This window comes from Cynocephalus volans, chromosome 13 (genome assembly GCF_027409185.1).
Source record: "Cynocephalus volans isolate mCynVol1 chromosome 13, mCynVol1.pri, whole genome shotgun sequence".
NCBI lineage: Eukaryota > Metazoa > Chordata > Mammalia > Dermoptera > Cynocephalidae > Cynocephalus > Cynocephalus volans.
In genome coordinates this window covers 46,505,202-46,527,035 of record NC_084472.1, presented here as the reverse complement: position 1 = coordinate 46,527,035, position 21,834 = coordinate 46,505,202, and the positions used below count along the sequence as shown (strand labels likewise).

Below are 21,834 nucleotides of genomic sequence, written 5' to 3'. Positions count from 1 at the left end.
TACTCCACTTGGGAGACCCCTACCACAGACTGAACATGATGCCCCTTGACTTCCCTTAAAAGCCCGTGGAGGCCCCCAAAGAGACATCATCGGTAGAGAGGATCTGCCAGTAGCTGTACAGTCTGCAGAAAGAAGGCCTGGTCCAGGTGGGTCTCAGGAGACCACATGTTCCTCTTTCCCCTGTGACCCGTTCTTCCTGAGCTGCTGTTACTGCCCAAGAGGTTCAAGCACAGGAGTGTGGAGTTTCACCTGAGGCCAGCATGGCAGTTGCTACTGGATAGCACCATGCAGGCCACACTGGCCCTGACCCTGTACACCGGGCCATCCTGTAGCCACCATGGGCACCAGGCCACAGAGCAGGTCTGGCTCTAGACTAGGGCTTCTCCTGTGGGCAGGCCCCAGCTGGCAGCTCCGGCAGGGGAAAGACTGTGGCATTTCTGAAATCTCATTTCCTGTCACAATTCAGAAGCAGGTATTTCTGTTTTTAAGTACATCTTTGTTTGCTATTCCGGTCGTGTGAGTCGCTAGTTTTTTCCAAAGACCGAACTGCTATTTTTTCCTCTGGTGGAGGCACCGTGAGCAGCCTGTCCCCCAACCAAGATCAGCAAAGCAGCGGAGCAGCAGAGGCCCCTCCCTCAACCAGCCGCAGCCCGGGGATGTGGGGACCCTGGCAGACTGAGCTGAGAAGTCCCTGTGGAGCAGGGAGCCATCCCGGGAGCAGTTACATAGCCCTCTGTGTTTTGGGTCCAGTCATGTGTGTAGCGTGTGCCAGGCTCCACCTGGGAGAAGGAGAACACAAACAAGCGGGGCCCAAGCACCTTCTCGGGGACCTCAGCTCCACAGGGCATGGAGAGTGGCTGGGGACAAACGCAGGCCCAGAGGAAAGCAGTCAAGGAGCTTCTCAGACTAAAAGCCAAAAACCTCAAATCCAGGAATTTTAGAACTGGGATCTACAAACACCCTGAGAACCACCAGACACATCTGGGAGATCCATAACCCCCCTCTATGAGAATTTTGATTTTCAGTTAAATGAAAATCTGAAAAATCAATGTAAATATGTTCTACATCAGATGAAAAATCATCTCACAACTAAATATGTCTAGAGGTTTCAGGGCCAAATAGTACTAATTTAAAAAAAGAAAGGACCAGGTGATTCCATTCTTAACTGCTGTCGTGGTATTCCGCACAAGTGAAGCGTTGCAGTTTTTCCAGTAGAGGAAGAACCGCATCGTCGCACCGCCCAGGGGTATCAGTAAGCGTGAGATTCACAGTGTGGGGGCTCAGAAAAATAACACAGGAGGTCACATCTAAGTAAGTGTGCTAACGAGTGGGGGCGGTTTTGTAGGGACTTTTGGTGTTTCATTTGTACACTGATTTTGGTTTTAGAGTTCTGTAAGAGTGATTAAAGTATACAGAGTTTAAATAATAATTTTATGTCCGCACTTATTTGTAACATGATAAGTAATATGAGAAGCAAAATCATTTAAGTCAACCCTGGGAGATCATAAGACTTGTGGTTTCTTTTGTTTAACAGAGGTTTGTACATGACTCATATTTAAAAATCATTACTCTTGTGTGTGAATCAGATATCCAGAATCATCTACAATGAAGGTTAATGCTAGAAGAATTAAGGAGAGGTCTTTTAGGGCTTAGGGCTAGCAAAGAGCAGCCGCTTTGGGGAAGAATGTTGTCATGTGTGTTTACTAGGAGCTGAGTTTCAGCAGACATGGAAGAGGGTGGAAAGAGGCGATGCCAACTGAGGAGAAGTAACAAACCCACCTGCCCAGGCCACGGCAAGGACTGCTCCCTACCAGCATAGTTATCTGTGCCTGAAATTTTAGTTTCTGGCATTTGTGGTCAATAAATACGAAGTGGATTTCATACATTTGCTATTGCCTAATGAACAAGTTGAAATGTGTGTGCATGCAGGCATGACGCATAACGCACAGGTTTCCCTTGAGGGAGCAGGTGCAGACACCCGAGAGTCATTGCCCCGGGAGTGAGTGAAGAAGAGGCTCCTTACATGGCTCCTTTCCTGCTCCACCGCCTTTTCTCAGGGGCATGAAGTTCCAAGTGTTCACTGGCCCCCCCGCCAGTGGATTGTGGGGGTCACAGGGGTTAGGTTTGGGCTGTCACAGCCAGGAGGGCAAAAGGCAAAGCTTTGTTTGGGTTGTTCCTCAGACATCCCAGGAACCACAATGCCCGTAGAAACAAAACAAGAACACAGCAGCGCAGGAGGTTTACAGTCAGAAACAGCAGCCAAGTTTGTGCAAGTCAATAAACAAGCCCACAGTGTGGCAAGGCCCATCCCTGCTAACCATGGGGTGGGGACCCGACAGAGGAGCCAGTCCAATCAACAGCTTTCCTAGGGCCTTCAGCAGTTGAGCCAGGAAGTCGGTCCTCAGGACCGAAACCCCTGAGATCTGGGCTCTCTGCCTTCTGAGACAGGAACCTGCTAGAATCTCCTCACTTGGAGTAGTATAGTTGATAAAGGAGGATAAAATAAGGCTGGAAACAGACTCAGACACACTTAGAAACAGAAGGAGCAAATGAAACACTGGGGAGTCAGTTTCTCAAAACCAGACACCCCAGAACCATGTGGGTGGGGTGTTTCCAGAGAGGGCAGGAGTTACCAGCACCTTCCTGTCAACCAAGAGTTTTTGACCCCACCCTAAGTGAACTTATATGCTCGGGCTGGCATAACAAAATGCCACAGACTGGGTGGCTTAAACAACAAGAATTTGTTTTCTCAGTTCTGGAGGCTGCACATCCAAGATCAAGGTGTTGGCAGTTTTGTTTCTCCTAAGGCCTCTCTCCTTGGCTTGCAGATGGCCGCCTTCTTGTGGTGTCTTCACATGTGCTTTTCTCTGTGCACAGACATCCCTAATATCTCTTCCTCTTCTTATAAGGAAACAGTCCTATAGGATTAGGACCAAACCTCTATGACTTCACTTAACCTTAATTACCTCTTTAAAGGCCCTGCTCCAAATACAGTCACATTCTGAGGTATTGGGGGTTAGGACTTCAACATTTGCATTTGGGGGGGACACAATTCAGTCCATTACACCAATAAAATGGCACTGTGGGAGATGCAGAAGTTCCAGGCCCGAGCTGTGTCCTTGGCAGTGAGGGTCAAGCAGAGTTCCCACCTGCAATGGCAGCTTCATTCTTATTCATAAGAAGACCATGCAGTAGCTCCAGGAATGGCCTGTCTCTCACCTTTCCTCAGTCCCTGGCAAGGATGCACTGACTCTGACCTTTGGCCCAGACTCCTGCCTTTGGACTACAGGCTGTTGGACCAGCACCAAGCACACATTGTATCTATCTTGGTGAAGGTGAAGCAAAGAGACAATTTTCTCATTGACCTATAGAGTCTGTTAGGCCTAAATGGCACTGGGCCCTGGGCACTGATCCAAAATCTGCTCAGAACAGCCCAGGCCACATCAGGTGCCCTTTTGAGTCATGTTTACTCAGACAGCTAAGCAATATGTGCAGCTCCCAGGCCTGGCTAACACACACACCTGACCTCTGATGTGACATCACATGCTGAGTACACGAGTCACCCTTTTCAGACACTACAGATGCTTAAGAGCTATGAGATTTAGACTACTCTATTAGAAGCAATACTCCATGCCGGCTCAGTGGGTCTTCATCCAATATAGTTAATAATACTGGACTTCCACTTCCATTAGTGACAAAATAGGTAAATCAGACTAATTGTGCCACCAAAGACAAATAGAAAAGCTGGGCTAAATATAAAAATTATTGAAGGCATCAGAGAGCTAACAGAGCTAGCATGAGAGTGAAAAATTACTGGACCAAGGTATCTGGAGAGCAGGAACTCAGGTAGATAATGCAGGCTTGGGTGCATTTGCTGATTACACAGAGAGCAGTAAGAGACTGAGTGTGGCTTTTGAAAGATTCATAGGCTGCTGGGCAGGGAGACATAATAACAATACAGCTGTCCCTCAGTATCCACAGGGGGTTGGTTCCAGTACCCCCTGCAGATACCAAAATCCAAGGATGCTCAAGTCCCTTATATAAAATGGCATAGTATTTGCATGCAAGCTATGCACATCCTCCTGTACTTTGAATAATGTCTGGACTATTTATAATATCTAATACAATGTAAGTGCTATGTAACTAGTTGTTATCCTGTATTGTTTTTTATTTGTATTATTTTTTATTGTTGTATTGTTATTTTGAGGTGTTTTTTCCTGAATATTTTCAGTCTACAGTTGGTTGAATCCACAGGTGCAGTTGGTTGAACCAGCAGATATGGAGGGCCAACTGTAGCTTATAAATCAGAAGTGGATTAAATGGAATTAATATTTTTCTAAGGCACTAATACTGTCTAAGAAGAGGTAAAAGTACTAATTTCTTTTAGAATTTGATAACTCAAAGAAGTTTGTTGTAACAGCTAAGTTTGACCACTAAAAATTATATTTTTAAAATGTATAACTACCAAGAAGAGAAAGGGAACAAAGACTAATTGGGACAAAGACAGAGCAAATAATAACATTAAAAATCAAGTGAATTGGCAATCATATCAAATATAAATGGACCAAATGCTCTAATAAAAGATAAAGACTGTCTGATTTGGTAAAAGCAAAGCCCAATTATAAGCTGCTTATAGAACGCACACTTAAAAAAACACAGAATGGTAAAAGTTAAAATGTGAAAAAAGATTTAGCCATGAAAAACCTAAAGAAAGTTGGAGTAGTTATATTAACATCAGAAAAAAATAGATTTAAAGGCAAGAAGAATTACTAAAGATAAAGAGGTATTTTATAATAAAAGGTTTGATTCTTCAGAAAGATTGTATTAGTCTGTTTCTGTTGCTTATAATAGAATACTTGAAACTAGATAATTTGTAAAGAAACAATATTTATTGCTTACAGTTTCAGAGGTCGGGATGTCCAAAGTCCGGGGAACACATGTGGTGAGGGCCTTATTGGTGGGTTGTGACTCTCCACAGAGACACAGGGTATCACATGGTGAGAATGGCAGAGCAAGAGAGAGAGAGACTAACTTTCCCACTTGCTCTCCTTTTAAAGCCATCAGAACCATGCCTATTCCCACCCATTAAATCATCAGTGGATTAATCCATCCATGAGGGTACAGTCCTCACAGTCTAATCATCTCTCCAAGGCACCATCTTTCATTTACTGTAATAGGATTTCCTGCCCTCCTAACTCTGTCACAGTGTGGACCAAGTTTCAGTGAGTTTTGGGAGGACATTCAGTCCAAAGCAAAGATCTAGCAAGTCTAAATTTGTATATACGTAATAACATAGCCCCAAAAATGTAGAAAGCAAAACTTGACAGAACTAAAAGAAAAAAACAGACAAATCCGTAATTATAGTTATGTAATAGTAACATATTTCTCCCAGAAACTTTGGGGAAAACAAACAAAAAATCTGAAAAGAATCAAAAGGGCACACCACTTAACTAGAGTAATTGATCCACAATAACCAATACCAAGACATATTCTAGGAAATTACTGAACTTTTAAAAAGAAAAAGAGAGATCCACAGAGACCAAGCACCCCACAATGCTGGCACATGACCGAGGAAGCAGGCCTCACCAACGCCGGACTCCATTCCCAGCCGGGCCGAGTGTGCACTGACCAGAGAGGCACCCCACCGGAGAGGCCCAAGTCCCATGTCCCGTGGAAACCATGTGCCCAGTGGTGCCAGCGCATGACCCAGCAGGTAGGCCTCGCTGCCACCAGACCCCATCCCCAGCCTGGCCAAGTGCACGCCGACCAGAGAGGCACCCCGCCAGGGAGGTCCAAGATCCGCAGAGACCACACACCCCGCAATGCCAGTGCATGACCAGAGAGGTACCTCCCCAGACAGGCCCCAGACCCAAGGTGACCATGCACCCGAGGTGCCAGCAGGCAACTGAGCAGACACTAAGGCAGCCATGCCAAATTGGCAGCACCACAGCATCCTAGCCAGACAATAGTGTTGAACCAGTGGACCATAAAATCCCATGCCACAATGATTAAACATTAAAGGAAAGATACCAGAAATATGAAAAATCAAGAAAGTACACCACCAAAGGGTAATAACACTCAAGCCCTAGATCCTATAGAACAAGAAGCCCTTGAAATGTCTCACAAGGAATTTCGAGTAATAATTTTAAGAAAACTAAATGAGATACAAGAAAACTCACCTATACAACACAAAGAAACAAGGAAAAGTATACCAGACCTGAAAGAAGAAATATAGAAGGAAATCAATGCTCTGAAAAAGAATGTAGCAGAGCTTGCGAAGCTGAAGAATTTACTCATCGAAATAAAAAATACAACAGTTTAACCAGCAGGCTTGCAGAGAACTCTGACCTTGAAGATGGGCTGTTTGAAACAACACAGGGAGACAAAGAAAAAAGAATTTAAAACATTGAAGAAAATGTAAGAGAGATATCAGACAACCTTAACGCTCAAATACCCAAGTCATGGGTATTCCAGAAGGGGAAGAAAAAGGAGATTGCATTGAAAACATATGCAACAAAATAGTGGCAGAAAACATCCCAGGTATGGGAAAAGACACAGATCATCAGATTCAGGAAGCTCAAAGATCCCCAACTGTATTCAACCCAAAAAGGTCTTCTCTAAGACATGTTATAGTCAAGATGGCAAAACTCAAAGACAAAGAGAAAATCTTAAAAACTGCAAGAGAGAAGTGTCAAATCACCTATAAGGGAGCCCCAATCAGACTAACATCAGACTTTTCATCACAAACCCTATAAGCCAGAAAGGAATGGGATGATATATTTAAAATACTAAAAGACAGAGATTGCCAGCCAAAATACTCTGCCCTGTGAGGCTATCTTTCTGAAATGAAGGGCAAATAGTATATTTCTCAGACACACAAAAACTGAGGGAGTTCACTTCTACATGACCACCCTTACAAGAAATTCTCAAGGGAGTACTGGGTTTGATACCTGAAAAATAGCTACCACTGCCATAAAAACTCAAGAAAAATCAAAACCCACTAGTAAAATTAAAATGCCAACAATGAAGAAAAAAAAAAGTTTATCTACAACCCAAGAAACCAACAAATAAGGAAGACAAACAGTAAATCAGAAAGAAAGGAACAAAAGACACATAGGACATCCAAACAAAAGTCAATAAAATGCTAGGAGTAAATCAACACTTTTCAATAACAACTCTTAATGTAAAAGGATTAAATTCCCCAAACAAAAGACACAGACTGGCTGACTGGATTAAAAAGGAGGACCCAACTATATGCTGCCTTCAAGACACCCACCTGACCTATAAAGACTCACATAGACTAAAAGTGAAAGGATGGAAAAGATTTACCATGCAAACAGAAATGAAAAATGAGCTGGAGTAGCTATTCTTATATCTGACAAAATAGACTTTAAACTAAAAACCATAAAAAGAGATAATAAGGGCCACTACATAATGGTAAAAGGATTGATCCATCAAGAAGACATAACAATCATAAATATATAAGCATCCAATGTTGGAGCAGCCAGATTTATAAAGCAAACTCTATTAGACCTAAAGAAGGAAATAGACACTAATACCATAATAGCAGGGAATCTGAACATCCCACTATCAATATTGGACAGATCATCTAGGCAAAGAATCAGTAGAGAAACACAAGTTCTAGAAGATTAAAGAAGATTCCTGGGAACGCCCAAGCCGCGCCATGACTGAGCGGCCTGAGGCAGCGGCGGCCAAGAGCTGGGGAAGGCGGCAAACCAGAGACAGAGCGAGCGCCCAACCTGGCACAGCACTGTGAGTCACTCCTGGCACAGCTCTGTTCGGGGGGTGGATGCCCACGCGGCTCCTGCCTGCACCACCAGGCCACTCACCGCCCCGGTGCTGCCTCCATTTTCCCAGGTGCAGGCAGCTCCGCCCTGCTCGGCCATCACTGAGCCATCCCACTTGCTCGCCCTGGCGCGGGGCTTTCCGGAGCCTGCAGACTGGCCTCCGCTCCCACTCCCTCCGCGGTTCTCTGGCGGGGCTGGTGGCGGGGGGCGTCCCCGGCCAGTGTCGGGAGGGCAAGGAAGTACGGGCGGGCCGACTGTCACTCCACCACACCCTGGACACCTGCCCCAGGTAAACTCCCTGTAACTGGGAGGCAGATACGATCTCTGCGGCCACCAGTTTGGAAAAAAGCCTAACGAATTTCTGGTTGGAAATAGTGTGGTAGGAGAGTTCCCAGATCCGCTAGAACCTGCCGGAGACCAGGCTGCAGGTGGGCGCTAGACTCGGTTTATACTGGGGGGATACAAAGGTGAACAAGACCCGAGAAAGATCTACATAGTGCTACAAAGGCACCCAGAGAGACCAGTCGTCTGTGCCTAGCAGAAACCTGGTAGACTTCCTGGGCGAGGCGGTGCCAAGCAGGGTCTTGAAGGCCCAGCTGATAGATGAGGGGTGCAGAAGACATGACCCAGCCCAGCACAGTGCGCACAGAGTGGGGAGACGTGCGGACAGGGAGGCGGAGACTCGACAGAAACCACACACCCGGTGGGGTCGCCACTGCACGATCTAACAGCCTGGGCCAGAGCACACGGAACAGGGAGAAGTCCTGCACAGGAAGTGAAAGCTCAACAGAGATCACATACCCTGTGGTACGTGATCCACTAGCCCAGCAGAGTCCAAGCTGACCAGAAAGGTGGCTCCCCGGAGAAGCCCAAGACCCGAGGCAACCACACACACAAGGCACTAGAGGCCAACTGAGCAGTCACGGAGGGAGCCATACCAAATTGGCAACCACAGCAACATCCTAGTTAGTCATTAGTCTCAAACCGGTGGACTGTGAAACCCCCTGCCACAATGAATAAACACCAAAAAAAAGATACCAGAAATACAAAAAATCAAGAAAGTACACCACCAAAACTTAATAAATCTCAAACTCTAGATCCTATAGAACAAGAAGCCCTTGAAATAACTGATAAGGAATTTCGAGTGATAATTCTAAGGAAACTGAATGAGATACAAGAAAACTCAGCTAGACATCATGATGAAATGAGGAAAAGTATACAGAATCTGAAAGAGGAAATGTACAAGGAAATCAATGTCCTGAAAAAAAATGTAGCAGAACTTGCTGAACTGAAGAAGTTATTCAGCGAAATAAAAAACACAACGGAGAGTTTAACCAGCAGGCTTGTCGAAGTTGAAGAGAGAACCTCTGAACTTGAAGATGGGCTGTTTGAAATAACACAAGCAGACAAAAAGAAAGAAAAAAGAATCAAGGACATTGAAGAAAATCTGAGAGAGATATCAGACAACCTTAAGCACTCAAATATCCGAGTCATTGGGCCGGCCCTGTGGCGCACTCAGGAGAGTGCAGCGCTTGGGAGTGCAGCAGGCGCTCCCGCCGCGGGTTCGGATCCTGTATAGGAATGGCCGGTGAGCGCGGTGTGGGCGACACCAAGCCAAGGGTTGCAATCCCCTTACCGGTCACAAAAAGACAAAAAAAAAAAAAAAAAAAAAAAAAAAAATCCGAGTCATGGGTATTCCAGAAGGGGAGGAAAATGGAGATTCCATTGAAAACATATTCAACAAAATAGTGGCAGAAAACTTCCCAGGTATAGGAAAAATCACAGATCTTCAGATCCAGGAAGCTCAACGATCTCCAAATGTATTCAACCCAAAAAGACCTTCTCCAAGACATGTCATAGTCAAATTGGCAAAACTCAGAGACAAAGAGAGAATCTTAAAAGCTGCAAGAGAGAAGCGTCAAATCACCTATAAGGGAGCCCCAATCAGGTTAACATCAGACTTTTCATCACAAACCCTAAAAGCTAGAAAGGAATGGGATGATATTTTCAAAATACTAAAAGACAAAGATTGCCAGCCAAGAATACTCTACCCTGCAAGGCTATCCTTCCGAAATGAGGGGCAAATAGTATATTTCTCAGACAAACAAAAAACTGCAGAAGTTCACTACCACACGACCACCCTTACAAGAAATCCTCAAGGGAGTACTGGGTTTGGTTCCTGAAAAATAACTACCACTGCCATAAAAACCCAAGAAAAATCTAAACCCGCTAGTATAATAAAAATGGCATTCATGAAGAGAAAACAAGCTAACAAAAACACTATCTACAACCTAAGGAACCAACAAACACAGAAAACAAACAGTAAATCAGAAAGCAAGGAACAAAAGACACCTAAGACAACCAAACAACCAATAAAATGCTAGGAATAAATCAACACCTTTCAATAACAACTCTTAATGTAAAAGGCTTAAATTCCCCAATTAAAAGACACAGACTGGCTGACTGGATCAAAAAGCAGGACCCAACTATATGCTGCCTACAAGAGACCCACCTCACCCATAAAGATTCACACAGACTAAGAGTGAAAGGATGGAAAAAGATTTACCATGCAAACAGAAAAGAAAAACGAGCTGGAGTAGCTATTCTTATATCTGACAAAATAGACTTTAAACTAAAAACCATAAAAACAGACAATGAGGGACACTACTTAATGATAAAAGGACTGATCCATCAAGAAGACATAACAATCATAAATATGTACGCACCCAATGGTGGAGCAGCCAGATTTATAAAACAAACTCTATTAGACCTAAAGAAGGAAATAGACACTAATACCATAATAGCAGGGGACCTGAACAGCCCACTGTCAATATTGGACAGATCATCTAGGCAAAGAATCAGTAGAGAAACACAAGATCTCAACAAGACTCTAGACCAATTGGAATTGGCAGATATCTACAGAACATTCCACCCAACAACCTCAGAATATTCATTTTTCTCATCAGCACATGGATCATTCTCCAGGATAGATCACATATTAGGTCCCAAATCAAGTCTCAATAAATTCAAAAAAATTGGAATTATCCCAAGTATCTTCTCAGACCACAATGGATTAAAACTAGAAATTAATAACAAACGAAACTCTGGAAACTATACAAACACATGGAAATTAAACAGCATTCTACTTAATGACATATGGGTCCAAGAAGAAATCAAGCAGGAAATCAAAAAATTTATTGAAACTAATGAAAACAATGATACATCATACCAAAACCTGTGGGATACTGCAAAAGCAGTATTGAGGGGAAAATTTATTGCATTAAACGCTCACTTCAGAAGAATGGAAAGATGGCAAGTGAACAACCTAACACTTCACCTTAAAGAACTAGAAAAACAAGAACAATCCAATCCTAAAGTTAGCAGACGGAAAGAAATCATTAAGATCAGAGCAGAACTGAATGAAATTGAAAACCAAAAAACAATTCAAAAGATCAACGAATCAAAAAGTTGGTTTTTTGAAAAGATAAATAAAATTGACAAACCATTAGCATGGCTAACAAAAAAAAGAAGAGAGAAGACTCAAATAACAAAAATTAGAAATGAAAAAGGCGATATTACAACTGATTCATCTGAAGTACAAGGAATCATTCAAGACTCCTTTAAACAACTATACGCCAACAAATTTGAAAATCTGGAGGAAATGGATAAATTTCTGGACACACACAAGCTCCCAAAACTGAACCGTGAAGATGTAGAAAATTTGAACAGACCAATAACAATAAAGGAGATTGAAGCTGTTATCAGAAGGCTCCCAACAAAGAAAAGCCCAGGACCAGATGGATTCACAGCAGAATTTTACCAAACATTCAAAGAGGAATTGACACTGATTCTTTACAAACTATTCCAAAAGATTGAAACGGACGCAAATCTCCCAAACTCATTCTATGAAGCAAACATCATCCTGATACCAAAACCAGGTAAAGATATAACCAAAAAAGAAAACTACAGGCCAATATCCTTGATGAATATAGATGCAAAAATCCTCACTAAAATACTAGCAAACAGAATACAGCAACACATACGTAAAATTATTCATCACGATCAAGTGGGATTCATTCCAGGGATGCAAGGTTGGTTCAACATACGCAAATCAATAAATGTGATACACCATATTAATAAACTCAAACACAAGGACCATATGATCATCTCTATAGATGCTGAAAAAGCATTTGATAAAGTTCAGCACTCATTCATGACAAAGACCCTCTACAAGTTAGGTATAGAGGGAAAGTATCTCAACATAATTAAAGCCATATATGCCAAACCCACAGCCAATATCATCCTGAATGGGGAAAAGCTGAAAGCTTTTCCTTTAAGAACAGGAACTAGACAAGGATACCCACTCTCACCACTCCTATTCAACATAGTATTGGAAGTACTAGCCAGAGCAATCAGAGAAGAGAAGGAAATAAAGGGCATCCAGATTGGACAAGATGAAGTCAAACTGTCCCTGTTTGCAGATGACATGATCCTATATATCGAACAGCCTAAAACCTCTACAAAAAAACTGTTGGAATTGATAAATGATTTCAGCACAGTAGCAGGATACAAAATCAACACACAAAAATCAGTAGCATTTCTTTTCTCCAATAGTGAACATGCAGAAAGAGAAATCAAGAAAGCCTGCCCATTTACAATAGCCACCAAAAAAATAAAATACTTAGGAATTGAGTTAACCAAGGAGGTGAAAAATCTCTATAATGAGAACTACAAACCACTGCTGAGAGAAATTAGAGAGCATACAAGAAGATGGAAAGATATCCCATGCTCTTGGATTGGAAGAATCAACATTGTGAAAATGTCCATACTACCCAAAGTGATATACAAATTCAATGCAATCCCCATCAAAATTCCAAAGACATTTTTCTCAGAAATGGAAAAACTATCCAGACATTTATATGAAACAATAAAAGACCACGCATAGCCAAAGCAATGCTGAGCAAAAAAAATAAAGCTGGAGGCATAACACTACCTGACTTTAAGCTATACTACAAAGCTATAATAACCAAAACAGCATGGTACTGGCATAAAAACAGACACACTGACCAATGGAATAGAATAGAGAATCCAGAAATCAACCCACACACTTACTGTCAGCTGATCTTTGACAAAGGCACCAAGCCTATTCACTGGCGAAGGGACTGCCTATTCAGCAAATGGTGCTGGGATAACTGGATATCCATATGCAGGAGAATGAAACTAGATCCATACCTCTCGCCGTATACTAAAGTCAACTCAAAATGGATTAAGGATTTAAATATACACCCTGAAACAATAAAACTTCTTAAAGAAAACATAGGAGAAACACTTCAGGAAATAGGACTGGGCACAGACTTAATGAATACGACCCCAAAAGCATGGGCAAACAAAGGAAAAATAAACAAATGGGATTATATCAAACTAAAAAGCTGCACAGCAAAAGAAACAATTAAAAGAGTTAAAAGACAACCAACAGAGTGGGAGAAAATATTTGCAAAATATATATCTGACAAAGGATTAATATCCAGAATATATAAGGAACTCAAACAACTGTACAAGAAGAAAACAAGCAACCCAATTAAAAAATGGGCAAAAGAGCTAAATAGGCATTTCTCTAAGGAAGATATCCAAATGGCCAACAGATATATGAAAAAATGCTCAACATCACTCAGCATCCGGGAAATGCAAATCAAAACCACATTGAGATACCATCTAACTCCAGTTAGGATGGCTAAAATCCAAAAGACTGTGAACGATAAATGCTGGCGAGGCTGCGGAGAAAAAGGAACTCTCATACATTGTTGGTGGGACTGCAAATGGTGCAGCCTCTATGGAAAATGGTATGGAGGTTCCTCAAACAATTGCAGATAGATCTACCATATGACCCAGCTATCCCACTGTTGGGAATATACCCAGAGGAATGGAAATCATCAAGTCGAAGGTATACCTGTTCCCCAATGTTCATCGCAGCACTCTTTACAATAGCCAAGAGTTGGAACCAGCCCAAATGTCCATCATCAGATGAGTGGATACGGAAAATGTGGTACATCTACACAATGGAATACTACTCAGCTATAAAAACGAATGAAATACTGCCATTTGCAACAACATGGATGGACCTTGAGAGAATTATATTAAATGAAACAAGTCAGGCACAGAAAGAGAAATACCACATGTTCTCACTTATTGGAGGGAGCTAAAAATTAATATATAAATTCACACACACACATACACACACACACACAAACCGGGGGGGGGGGGAAGAAGATATAACAACCACAATTATTTGAAGTTGATACAACAAGCAAACAGAAAGGACATTGTCGGGGGGGAGGGGGGGAGGGAGAAGGGAGGGAGGTTTTGGTGATGGGAAGCAATAATCAGCTACAATGTATATTGACAAAATAAAATTTAAAAAAAAAAAAAAAAAAAAAAAAAACGAATGAAATACTGCCATTTGCAACAACATTGATGGACCTTGAAAGAATTATATTAAGTGAAACAAGTCAGGCACAGAAAGAGAAATACCACATGTTCTCACTTATTGGTGGGAGCTAAAAATTAATATATAAATTCACACACACACACACACACACACACACACAAACCGGGGGGGGGGAGAAGATATAACAACCACAATTATTTGAAGTTGATACGACAAGCAAACAGAAAGGACATTGTTGGGGGGGAGGGGGGAGGGAGTAGAGAGGGAGGTTTTGGTGATGGGGAGCAATAATCAGCCACAATGTATATCAACAAAATAAAATATTTTTTTAAAAAAAGTATATAAAAAAAAGAAACACAAGATCTAAACAACACTCTAGACCAATTGGAATTGGCAGATATCTACAGAACATTCCATCCAACAACCTCAGAATATTCATTCTCCTCAGCACATGGACCATTCTCCAGGATAGATCACATGTTAGGTCACAAATCAAGTCTCAACAAATTCAAAAAAATTGGAATTATCCCATGTGTTTTTTCAGACCACAATGGATGAAAATTAGAAATCAATAACAAATGAAATTTTGGAAACTATACAAACACATGGAAATTATACAGCATTCTACTTACTGACATATAGGTCCAAGAAGAAATCAAACAGGAAATCAAAAAATTTATTGAAACTAATGAAGACAATGATACATCATACCAAAACCTGTGGGACACTGCAAAAGCAGTACTAAGGAGGAAATTTATCTCAGTAAATGCTTACTTCAGAAGAATGGAAAGATGGCAAGTGAACAACCTAATACTTCACATTAAAGAACTAGAATAACAAGAACAATCCAAACCCAAATTTAGCAGATGGAAAGAAATCATTAAGATCAGAGCAGAACTTAATGAAATTGAAACCCAAAAAACAATACAAAAGATCAATGAATGAAAAATTGGTTTTTTGAAAAGATAAATAAAATTGAGAAGCCATTAGCACAGCTAACTAAAAAAAGGAGAGAGAAGAGCCAAATAACAAAAATTAGAAATGAAAAAGGTGATATTACAACTGATATATCTGAAATGCAAGGAATCATTAGAAACTACTATAAACAACTATATGCCAACAAATTTGAAAGTCTGGAGGAAATGAATAAATTCCTGGACACACACAAACTACCAAAACTGAGCCAAGACGATGTAGAAAATCTGAACAGACCAATAACAATAAAGGATATTGAAGCTGTTATCAGAAGGCTCCCAATAAAGAAAAGCCCAGGACCAGATGGATTCACAGCAGAATTCTACCAAGCATGCAAAGAGGAATTAACACCAATTCTCTACAAACTATTCCAAAAGATTGAAACAGAGGCAATTCTCCCGAACTCATTCTGTGAAGCAAACATCACCCTGATACCAAAACCAGGTAAAGAGACAACTAAAAAAGATAACTACAGGCCAATATCCTTGATGAATATAGACACACAAATCCTCACTAAAATACTAGCTAACAGAATACAGCAACACATATACAAAATCATACACCATAATCAAGTGGGATTCATCCCAGGGATGCAAGATTGGTTCAACATATGCAAATCAATAAATGTGATACACCATATCAATAAACTCAAACACAAGGACCATATGATCATCTCTATAGATGCTGAAAAAGCATTTGATAAAATTCAACACTCTTTCATGATAAAGACTCACTGCAAGTTAGGTATAGATGGAAAGTATCTCAACATAATTAAAGCCATATGTGATAAATCCACTGCCAATATCATCCTGAATGGGGAAAAGCCGAAAGCTTCTCCCTTAAGAACAGGAACTAGACAAGGATGCCCACTCTCACCACTCCTATTCAACATAGTGTTGGAAGTACTAGCCAGAGCAATCAGAGAAGAGAAGGAAATAAATGGCATCTAGATTGGAAAAGATGAAGTCAAACTGTCCCTCTTTGCAGATGACATAATCCTATAAATCGAACAGCCTAAAGCCTCTACCAAAAAACTCTTGGAGTTGATAAATGATTTCAGCAAAGTTGCAGGATACAAAATCAACACACAAAAATCAGTAGCATTTCTATTCTCCAATAGTAAACATGCAGAAAGAAAAATCAAGAAAGCTTGCACATTTACAATAGCCACCAACAAATAAAATATTTTGGAATAGAGTTAACCAAGGATGTGAAAAATCTCTATAATGAGAACTACAAACCACTGCTGAGAGAAATTAAAGAGGACACAAGAAGATGGAAAGATATCCCATGCTCTTGGATTGGAAGAATCAACATTGTGAAAATGTCCATACTACCCAAAGTGATATACAAATTCAATGCAATCCCCATCAAAATTCCAAAGACATTTTTCTCAGAAATGGAAAAAAGTATCCAGACATTTATATGGAATAACAAAAGACCACGCGTAGCCAAAGCAACCCACATACCTACAGCCATCTGATCTTTGACAAAGGCACCAACCCTATACACTGGGGAAGAGACTGCCTCTTCAGCAAATGGTGCTAGGTAACTGGATATTGATATGCAGGAGAATGAAACTAGACCCATACCTCGCACCATATACTAAAGTCAACTTAAAATGGATTAAAGAATTAAATATACACCCTGAAACAATAAAACTTCTTAAAGAAAACATAGGAGAAACACTTCAGGAAGTAGGACTGGACACAGACTTCATGAATATGACCCCAAAAGTACGGGCAACCAAAGGAAAAATAAACAAATGGGATTATATCAAACTAAAAAGCTTCTGCACAGCAAAAGAGACAATTAACAGAGTCAAAAGACAGCCAACAGAGTGGGAGAAAATATTTGCAAAATATACATCTGACAAAGGATTAATATCCAGAATATACAAGGAACTGAAACAACTTTACAACAAAAAAAAACAAGTAACCCAATTAAAAAATAGGCAAAAGAGCTAAATAGCCATTTTTCAAAGGAAGATATACAAATGGCCAACAGACACATGAAAAAATGCTCAACATCACTCAGCATTTGGGAAATGCAAATCAAAACCACACTGGGATACCATCTCACCCCAGTTAGGATGGCTAATATCCAAAAGATGTGAATAATAAAGCTGGTTAGGTTGCAGAGAAAAAGGAACTCTAATACATTGTTGGTGGGACTGCAAAATGGTGTAGCCTCTATGGAAAATGGTATGGAGGTTCCTCAAACAATTACAAATAGATCTCCCATGTGACCCAGGTATCCCACTGCTGGGAATATACCCAGAGGAATGGAAATCATCAAGTTGAAGGTATACCTGTTCTCCAGTGTTCATCGCAGCACTCTTTACAATAGCTAAGAGTTGGAATCAGCCCAAATGTCCATCATCAGATGAGTGGATATGGAAACTGTGGTATATCTACACAATGGAATACTACTCTGCTCTAAAAAAGAATGAAATACTGCCATTTGCAATGACATGGATGGACCTAGAGAGAATTACATTAAGGGAAACAAGTCAAGCACAGAAAGAGAAATATCACATTCTCATTTATTTGTGGGAGCTAAAAATAAATAGATACACAAATAAATGGATGGGGGAGGGAAGAAGACACAACAATTACAATTCCTTGAAGTCGATATGGCAAGCGAACAGATATGAGGTTGTTGGGAGGGAGGGGGGAGAGGGAGGAGGGAGGGAGGTTTCGGTAATGGGCCACAATAATCAACCACATTGTATATTGACAAAATAAAAAAACAAAATAAATTTTAAAAAAGAAAGGAAAAATTATTTGACTATCCAGGCAAAAAGACCAAGTAACTTAAAAGAGAAAGAAAAAAAAGAACTTTTTTATAGCAACATTTTATGCCAGAAGAAAATGAATAAGATATTTAAGATAGTTAAGGAAAGAAAATGAAAACCAAGGATCTCTTTATCTAGCCAAACTGACTTTTAAATATAAATATTGCAGAGATATTGTGTCTGGAACATGAGAAATTCAGGGAATATTAATTCTTTAGCTTTTTCTTACGAAACTGGTAGAAAATGATGTTTTGTTTGTTTGTTTCTGTTTTTTCTTTTTAAAGATGACCGGTAAGGGGATCTTAACCCTTGACTTGGTGTCGTCAGCACCACGCTCTCCAAAGTGAGCCATGGGCCAGCCTCAGAAAATGATGTTTTGACAACTGCATGAATGTGTGTAAATCTAAGATTGCGTAAGGGATATAAAAGAGAGAGTACTGTGCATATTATATGCTCCACAAAAGAGAAGAAGCAGCAGAAGGGAGAGGTGAGGTGAGAATGCACACACAAAATAATCTTTTTAACTGTTTTTAGAAATCAAATTTGGAGAGTAGTGTGTAATTTTCCACTATGAGAAACAAGTGCTCCAAGAAGAAATGTCTGGGACAAGAATTGTATAAGAAGAGACTGGAGTGTCTTGTTATACCAGATGGAAAAGAGGCTGTCAATGACACAGGAGCCAACGTGGATAACTCATCTCTCACTGGGGAATCTGAGCCCCAGCCTGCTCTCCTGAGTTTACTTGTGTAAACCCCCTGGAAACAAAGAACTCTAGCTTCTATTCTATAACCTGTCTAAATGGTGACTCTGTCACTGACAGCAAAAGGATGGCCAAGAAGGGCTGCCTGGTGAAGCAGCTTGAGGCGGTTAGAGACTCCGGCCTCCCCCTCTATCATATGCTCGGACAGGATGGGGACTCTGACCCAGAACAGAATGACTGTGGCCTATGTGTGGTTTGACAATCAGATCTTCGTGGCTGACACTAGTGAAGATCATTCAAACCAAGTCTTTGACCAAAGCTCTGGAACTGGGCCTACTTATTCAAGATAATAACATTGGGTAACCAAGCTGAGTTCAATCCAGGACAGGAAAGTGTCCCTATCAAGAAGAAAGTCATGGGTGGAGATGTCTCAGAAACTGCTGTTTTGAAATTCTCAGAGTTCATTTGGGTGATGTGATGGAAATTAGAAAAAGAAACTACGAGTAGCTGAAATCCCTTTTAACTCTACCAACAAACTTCAGCTCTCCATACATGAGACAGTCAAACCCTACAACAAGCACTTCCTCATGGTGATGAAGGGGGCCCCCACGAGGATCCTGGACAAGTGCAGCACCATCATGGTCTGCGGATAGGAGCAGTCCCTGGCCAAGAACATAGCCGAGGCCTTCCCCATGGCCTACGTGGGCAGGCTGGGTGAGCACATGCTGGGTTTCCACCATCTGTACCTGCCAGCAGATGAGTTTCCAGAGAACTACTCGTTTGACATAGACATCATGAACTTTCCCACCTCCAACCTATGTTTTGTGAAGCTCTTGTCCATGGTTGATGCCCCTCGATCCACTATACCAGATGCAGTCACCAGATGCTGGAGCACAGGGATCAAGGTTATTATGGTTACAGGTGACCATCCCATCACAGCCCAAGCTATTGCCAAGAATGTAGGGATCATCTCAGCCAGCAGGGAAAGAGTGGAAGACATTGCAAACCACCTCAGCATTGCTGTGGAACAAGTTAACAACTGGGATGCTAAAGCCGCTGTGGTGGCCGGTGTGGAGCTGAAGGATATGAGCCCGGAACAGCTGGACGAGGCTTTAACCAACTACTCAGAAATCGTCTTTGCCTGACATCCCCCAACAGAAGCTGATCATCGTGGAGGGCTGTCAAAGGCAGGATGCAGTTGTTGCTGTGACAGGGACAGGGTTAACAACTCTCCACCTCTTAAGAAGGCAGATGTTGGGATTGCCATGGGGGTAGCAGGTTCTGACACAGCCAAAAATGCAGCTGACATGGTCTTCCTGGATGACAAGTTCACATCTATAGCATGGGGGTGGAGGAATGTCATTTGATCTTTGACAACCTGACGATTATCGCTTACGCCCTGACTAGGAACATTGCTGAGCTTTGCCCCTTTCTGATCTTTATCATCGTGGGGCTCCCCCTGCTCATTGTCATCATTACCATCCTGTCCCTGGACTTGGGCACAGGCATCATTCCCTCCATTGCCTGGGCACATGAGAAAGCTTAAAGGGACATCAGGAACAGGAAGCCTCACTGCAAGAAGAAGGACAGACTGCCATCTACTCTTAACTGCACGTTGGCCTCATGCAAGCCCTGGGAGTGTCCATTGTGTATCTCATTGTGTGTGCACAAGAGGGCTTTCGACCCAGCGCTCTCATTAGCCTCTGGATAAAATGGGAAAAGGACCACATGAAAGACTTGGAAGACAGCGATGGACAGAAATGGACGAGGTACCAGAGGCAATGCCTTGAACAAATGGGCCACACAGCCTTCTTTGTTTACATCACGGGCCAACAAGCAGCAGATCTGATCCAGGGAAACATGGAGGAATTCTGTCTTCCAGCGGGGTCCTTCAGAAACAAAGTGATCTGGGTGGAGGTCACCTTACAGATTGTCATTGCACTGATCCTCTTCCTAAGCCTTGGAAGTGCCACGGCCCTGAGTTTCACCATGCTCAAGCCTCAGTACTGGTTTGTGGAGGTGCCGCATGCCATCCTGACTTGGATGTATGACAAGGTGCAGAAACTCTTCATCAGGCTCTACCCTGGAAGCTGGTGGGATAAAAACATCTGTTATGAAGACCACCTTGCTTCCCAAGTCCCCCAGCGGCACAGTGGGAATGTTCTCGTTCATCTTCTGGCCACTTGCTGGGAGTTCTCTGTGGATACAACATCATCCAAATCAATATAAGAAAGAACTTTCATAATGAAAATTGGATGAAAGATATTTCCTGATGTTTTGTACTTTAAAGCTAAGATTAGACTATTTATATATGATTTTCATCTCCATCTCCTTTTTTAAAATATGTGAATTTCAAGGTAATGGTAAAGGGAAGAGGATGTTTATATGTATATAAAGCTCACTGATGTTAAATAGTCTTGTGTAACCAGGTGTCTGCTGGGTCTGCCTTAAGCTCTAGATAGAATGGCTCAGATCTCCATCCCACACCCTATTAAAGGCCCCTATTAAATCTTAAGGAGGCACACCTCCCTAAGATTTCTGTGAATCCCCTAAGGACATAAATTTTCATGGTTGCCTTGCTCATAAAATGCTGTCTCAGCTGAAGGTTTGCAGATGAAAGTGGTGACAGGTTTATATCATAGCAGCATAGACAACCTCCATTTTGACTCTGAGACAACCTTCTTGAAGGCTTTTGCAATGTTGCTGTGACAGTTTCCCTGGCTGTGTCACCCCATCCCACTTCTTGGCACCTCCCAGCCCTTTTGTGCCCCCTACTCCCACATCGCCCTCCACCCCTACCACCATCTCCTCCAAAACTGAGCTCCAAGTCCATTTAGCTTATCCTAACAAAAATGCTCAACTGATCCCAAGGGGCTTTTCATTTACCAGATTTAACCTCAGTGGAGAGCCATGTGGTTTAGGTAGTAATATTTATTTCTTGTTGAACAGTTTCCAAGCACTTCCCAATAATAATTGTGTCAATCGTGTTTCATGTTTTAACTTAGTTGTATCCATACACAGGCCTTGTTTTTAAATAAAAGATGTTTTATAAACAAACAAACAAACAAACAAACAAAACAAAGACACAGGAGCCAAGTAGCAGCACTCC

General features: G+C 41.7%; 1 pseudogene; it reads left to right on the top strand.

Moving 5' to 3' along the window:
- Window positions 1-5,563: 5,563 nt before the first annotated feature.
- Window positions 5,564-20,954, top strand: LOC134361670 (potassium-transporting ATPase alpha chain 2-like; annotated as a pseudogene).
- The last annotated feature ends 880 nt before the right edge of the window (window positions 20,955-21,834 follow it).